The 6,939-nt window shown below is 38.2% G+C and overlaps 1 pseudogene; it reads right to left on the bottom strand.

Annotated features, from left to right (window-relative positions):
• Nucleotides 1–5,265: 5,265 nt before the first annotated feature.
• LOC137770224 (inorganic pyrophosphatase 2, mitochondrial pseudogene) lies at nucleotides 5,266–6,219 on the bottom strand (annotated as a pseudogene).
• Between the last annotated feature and the right edge of the window lie 720 nt (nucleotides 6,220–6,939).

Genomic DNA, 6,939 nt, shown 5'->3' with positions numbered 1-6,939 from the left:
GCCGGCTCAGTGGTGGGTGGAATCAGGGTCCTGAAGGCTCTGGGGCTGTTGCCTACCCACTGGCAGATGAAGCCAGATCCTGGGGTTAGTGCTGGTCCACTGGCAGGCAGAACTGGTTTCCTGGAGTCTGGCTGCAGGCCCCAGGGAAATCAGAGCTTATTTTATCAATAGATCGTTGGGGGTGGAGGGGTGTCAGTTCCTGACACATTTGGGTATGGGGTCTGGGTGTCCCTGCTAGTGGGCCAAGCCAGGGCCCAGCTGGTACCAGGTACGGTATATGGCCTGAGCTGTGGGATCATAGTGTTCATGGTTCTGGTGTCTGCCCTTTGGTGGATGAGGCTGGTCTAGTAGCTTGGTCTGGCTTCCTGGTAGGAGGGGTTGGTGCCTGTCCACTGGTGGGTGGATCTGGGTATTGGCCCTCTGGTGGGCTGGGCCATGTCTAGGGACAAGCCCAGAGGTGGCTGTGAGCCCTTTAGTCTTTAGTTAGCCTGTCTACTGATGGATGGGGCTGTGTCCCATTTTGTTGTTTGTCTGAGGTGTCCCAGCAGTGTCGCCTGCAGGCTGTTTGGTTGGTCCAGGTCTTGGAACTAATGAGCCAAGATGTCAGCCGCCAGCAGTGTTCCTAATATATCTGCCACCAGTGTCTATGTCCCCAGGGTGAGCCACAGCTCCCCCCACCTCACAAACAGGAGACTGTCCCAGACCAGCAGGTAGGTCTGGCCCAAGCTCCTATCAAATTAATTCTTTTGCCCTGAGTCCCAGTGTACGTGTGACTTTTATGCGCCCTTGAAGAGTGAGGTCTCTATTTTTCCTAGTCCTGTGGGGCTCCTGCAATTAGGCCCTGCTGGACTTCAAAGCCAAATGCTCCGGGAGTTCATCTTCCCAGTACCAGACCCCCTGGCTGGGGAGCCTAACGTGGGGCTCAGAACTCTCGCTCCTGTGGGAGAATCTCTGCAATATAATTATTCTCCAGCTTGTGGGTCACCCACCCAGGGAGGGGTATGGGATTTGATTATATCACGAGTCCACCCCTCCTACGGGTCTCGCTGTGGTTCCTTCTTTATGTCTCTAGCTGTAGAAGATCTTTTCTGGTAGGCTCCAGTCTTTTTTTATCTATGGTTATTCTGCAGATAGTTATGATTTTGTGTGCTTGTGAGAGGAGGTGAGCTCAGGGTCTTTTTACTCTGCCATCTTGGCTGCTCTCCCACAAAATTTTGTGAGCTCACCTTTATGATCAGAAAGGCACTAGGTTGATTTCCCCCCATGATAACATGAAGTGGGAATATCATTCTCAAATATCAGATCAATTGGATGGAAAAGTATGGTTGACAGAGAAACACTAGCATTCTCATTGTCTGCTATACTCCCAAAATAGACTGTAAACTCATGGTCAGGAGTATTTTTAAAAATTATTTTTACTTATGTAAGTAATGCATTATTAAATTATCTGAGTTAAAAAATTAAAACAGTCTCCATAAGTCTAAAGACTCCCACTGATCAGCCTTTCCTAGGAGGTAAACATTCAATTACTATTATCAGTTTGATATGCTATGCATTGACCTAGAATATGTATAGTTATAAAAATGTATCATATTGTATATGTTGCTCTACAGCATGGTTCTTTTATTCACCAAGTGTCTTGTCAGTTTACCTGTAATAGCTTATATAGATGTACCTCACTCCTTCTAACTGCTGCATAATAGTTCTTTAAATGGGTAATCATCTTGTTTTTGGATTGCTGCACATTTGTTTCCTATTTTTCATTATTATAAGCAGTGCTGCCATGAACCACTTTCTATATGCTTCTCTAGAGTGTATACCTAGACATGGAATTTCTGGGTCAGGCTGTTCGTATTTTTAAAAACATGTATGTATTTATTTAAAACATTTAATGAATAAACTTTTTGAATAGGAAGTAAATGCACATGGTGAAAAATCATTGAAAAGTTGTGATATGAGAAGTAATCTCTTTTATTCTGGAACAGTTCCTTATTGATGCTTGACTTTTATAAATGTTAAATACTACAAGCCAATTATTTTGTAGTATGTCTTCAATTTGGGTTTGTCTGATGTTTCCTCATGTTAGTTTTAGGTTATATATCTTTGGTAGGAATAGCACACAAGCGAGGCTGGTTTCTTATTTTATCCTATCAGGTGATGCATGATTTTCATTAATCCCGTTACTGATGATGTTCAGTTTAATCACTTGGTTAAGGTGTTGTCTGTCTGCCAGACTTTTATACTATAAAGCTTTCCTTTTTTTTTTGAGTAGAGGTATTTTGAGACTCTGTATATATCTTTCTATTCATCATACTTTTCATTCATTCATTCATTCATTTATATTCACATGGGCTCATGGTTTTCTATTTTATTTGGTTAATTATAGTCTGTAATCAATATTTATTTATTTATTTTTCTTTTTTCTTTGGCGGTGCTGAGTGACTTGTGGGATCTCAGTTCCCCGAGGAGGGATCAAACCTGGGCTCCCTGCAGTGGAAGCACAGAGTCCTAACCACTGGACCACCAGGGAATTCCCATGTAATCAGTATTTATTTTGATGTTTATGTTGTCTCAGGTTTGGACAGTGGGAGCCCCTTCAAACTGGCTTCTGGATCCTTTTGACATATCGCTATCATTCTTTGAACATTTTCTTACTTTATCATACAACATGTGTCAGGAGCATCTTGTATTTCCTGGCAACCAGTGCTAGAATCAGCCATTTCTCCAAAATGCCCTGGTTTAATTTGCTGGAGTATGGTATTTAGAAGCCATTATGTAGGTTCTAACTGTGGTAAGTATGTTCATTGCTATTGGGGTGTTACTGTTCCATGTCTTCTCAGTGGACACACATATATATATGTGTATGTGTGTATATATATATGTATATATATACACACATACACATATATATACATATATATGTGTGTGTTTATATAACATGTGTAATACGTATAATAATGTACATATAATATGCATCTATATATTTTTCTGTGTCTGTATATATTGAAAGCTGTGAGTTCACACTAATACCTCCAATTCCAGTTAAATATCCAACACTGCAGGATTCATTGTAGTTTTCTTCCTCTCCGTATCTGTAACTTCCTTCTCCAGTAGTGAGAAATCTGTCTCCCACTCTTCTTAAAACAGGAAACACTTGTGATGTTTGGTAGACCAATATTAATTCTTCCTCCCTCAACTTGGGGTCTACATAGGACAGTAATTATGCAACGTGAAAACATGGATAATAGAGTTTTGTTTGATAGTTTAATCTGCATTTGATAATTTAATCTTTGAAAATATTAAATAGAGTAGAATCTCTAATTTTACATTTGTAGGTATTTATACTATGTTATCACTGCCAAGAGAAGCAAAATCTTACTTTGATATCTCAGGAGATGATCATACTGTCATACTGCAGATGAGGGCAATGAATTATATGATATGAAATTGTCTTTATAAAAAACTTCCTGACTTTATATCTTTAGTGGAAATAAAAACAACTGATTCCAAGTTGCAGCTATGAGCAAATCTCTGAGTTTATTTAAAAATGTTTCTTTTTAGTTGGAAAACCTTTTGATAATTTTCTAACCTGCCAGCTACCATTTTATTTTCTAAAATTTATGGTTATCATTAGAATCAGGTATAAAATGTTATACTTTTTCACATTTACATGTTTTAAAATTAAGGAATCTTTAATTAAGGGTGATATTTGATTCATTAATGGTAATGTATCTCTTCTAATAATTATAAGTGTCTTAAATGTGGTATCAGCTGTTCTTTTTCAGATCTTTGGCCTGGGATCACTTTTCCACCCACACAGTTCCCTTTTCATGTCTTTAAGTACTGCTGACTAGGCTGGGCTTCTCTAATCTCCAGTTTTGGAGATTCATTTTAGCTGTTAAGTAGGAAGCTTAAACTCAACATGAACAAAACAAAATGCTTGTTTTTGTTTTTGTTTTCCTTTCAGTTTTATTGAGATATAAATGACATACAGTGCTAAGTTTAAGGTGTACAGCATAATGATTTGACTTACATACATCATGAAATCATTACCACAATAAGTTTAGTGAACATCCATCATCACATATAGATTCAAAATAAAAAGAAAAAGTATTTTTTCCTTGTGATGAGAACTCTTAGGATTTACTTTCCTAACAATTTTCATACATACAGCAGTCTTAATTATATTAATCATGTTGTATATTACATCCCTAGTACTTACTTATTTTATAACTGGAAGTTTGTAGCGTTTGACCACTTTCATTCAATTCTGCCTCCTTCCACCTCCACCTCGGGTAACCACAAAATCTGATCTCGTTTTCTGAGTTTGTTTGTTTTTGAAGTATAATTGACCTAAAACACTATGTTAGTTTCACATAGTGAAACATAGTGTTTCAGTATTTCTGTGTGTTACAAAATGATCACCACTATACTAGTTACTATCTGTCACCAAACAAAGATATTACATTATTATTGACTATATTCTCTACATTGTATACTTCATCCCCATGACTCATTTATTTTTGTAATTGGAATTTTGTACCTCTTAATCTCCCTCACCTATTTTGCTCATCCTCCAACCTCCTTCCCTCTGACAAGCTATTCTCTGTATCTATGACTCTGTTTCTGTTTTGTTATATTTGTTCATGTGTTGTTTTTTTAGAATCCACACATAATGGAAATCATACATTATGTCTTTTTGTCTTTCTCTGTGACTTATTTCACTTTGCACAATACACTCTGGGTCCATCCATGTTGTTTCAAATGGCAGAATTTCATTCTTTTTTTATGTCTGAATAATATTCCATTGTATATATATATACACCACATCTTTAGTCATTCATCTGTTGATGGGCACTTGGGTTGCTTCCATATCTTGGCTATTATAAATAGTGCTGCTGTGAACATTGGCGTGCATGTATCATTTCAAATTAGTGCTTTCATTTTTTTCCAGATATATACCCAGGAGTGAGATTTCTGGATCATATGGTAGTTCTGTTTCTAGTTTTTTGAGGAACCTCCATACTGTTTTCTATAGTGGCCTCACCAATTTACCTTCCCGCCAACAGTGCATGAGGGTTCCTTTTTCTTTCTTTTTTTCACATCCTTGCAAACACTTGTCATTTGTTATCTTTTTTTTCCCAAAAATTTCAATGTTTATTTACACATTGCATATCAAAAAGTTTGAAAAAAAAAAGTTTCAACAGGAAGTTAGCAAATTCTCATAGATCTGCCTGTTTCTAGCACTTGGGGGAGATGGGAGTCTTGTAGTTCTTAGAGACTGGAATCCTGATGGCAGAACTTCAAATGTTCTCATCACTTGCCAAGGAAGTGCTATACTTGATCTTCTTCATTACTTCCTTTATTCAGTGAAAATGACACTGATTCAACTAATGATCTAGCTTCCTCTTGAGAGCAATGGAAAGGGCTATCACATACCTGCACATTTGTCCAATTTATAGCCCCTCCATCACACTTCTCCATAAGCAATGCTTTGCAACATTCATGAGTAGATTTAATAACTTTAAGAGCAAAAGCCTTGTTATTGAATTCTCCATTAAAAGCAAACTGGTTTTCCAGTTTTCCCTCTGGTATCTTATAAAATCTAAACCAATTAAGTGTAGCTTCTAAGTAACCAGGTTTGTACTTCTTAACATCTTCAATATCATGAAACTTTGAGGCTTCAGGATCATTCACATTGATAGCAATTAATTTCTAATCTGTTTCACCCTGATCAATAAGAGCCAGAATTCCAGGGATCTTCACATGAACAACATCTCCACGAGAAAGAACCTTTGAGCCTATCTCACAAACATCAATAGGATTATTATCTCCACAGCAGTCTGTGCTCTTATCTTTTCGATGGGGATCTTCCCAAGTCTGAGGGAGGGCACCATAATTCCATATATAACCCTTGTGAGGAAAGATATTGACCACATAGGGAAGCTTGCCATCCTTTACATCTTGTTTAATGGGATTCAATGACTCCTCTGTGGCAATCTCCATTTTAGCATTTGTCCACGGAGGTACTTCTACAACCATATTAAACAAATTCTCATATTCATCATTTCGTGCTCTCTTTGTAGGAATGCCATTTTCCTCTTCAGAGGAATATCATGAAAGGGGGAAATGTAGTGACCAGCTACATTCTTGAAAAAGAGACAGGAACCGGGAGAGTGGGGCTGGCCGGCCGTGCTCCTCCGTGCGGTACAGGGCCATGGCGGAGCGCGGCCGGGGCCCTGAGCTCGCTCCCTGTGGCAGGTGGGCAGCGGCGCCGGCGGCAGGGGCGCCAATGCGCCAGGCCCAGCTGGTCTGTTGTCTGTTTGATTCCTTAACTATTCTTACATGTGTGAGGTGATATCTAATTGTGGTTTTGATTTGTATTTCCCTGATGATTAGTGATGTTAAGCATCTTTTCATGTGCCTGCTGGCCATTTTCTTTGGAAAAATATCAGTTCAGTTCCTCTGCTCATTTTTTAATTGGATTGTTTGTTTTTTTTGATATTAAGTTATATGAGTACTTTGTATACTTTGATATTAACTCCTTATTGGATATATTGTTTGCAGATTTCTTCTCCCATTCAGCTGGTGGCCTTTTCGTTTTGTTGGTAGTTTTCTTTGCTGTACTTTTTAGTTTGATGTAGTCCCATTTGTTTATTTGCTTTTGTTTCCTTTGCTTGTTTGTTTGTTTTTTAAGTCAAACCTTACCTTCTCACATTTTCTCCTATTTCTATAAGTAGCAACATCCTTCTTTGAGTTTCTGAGGTCAAAAATTTTGCAGTTAGCTTTGACTTTTTTCTCACTCTCATACCCACAATTGGTCCATCATTAAATCTTTTATAGTATATTCAGAATCTGTCTAATGCTCTCTACCTGCTTCCTATTCAGTCATAGTGATTCAAGCTACCGTCATCTCTTGCCTAAATTCTTCTGGTAGCT

This window comes from Eschrichtius robustus, chromosome 10, assembly GCF_028021215.1.
Source record: "Eschrichtius robustus isolate mEscRob2 chromosome 10, mEscRob2.pri, whole genome shotgun sequence".
NCBI lineage: Eukaryota > Metazoa > Chordata > Mammalia > Artiodactyla > Eschrichtiidae > Eschrichtius > Eschrichtius robustus.
Note: the sequence above shows the minus strand (reverse complement) of the source record. Positions and strands in the feature narration are given on the sequence as shown.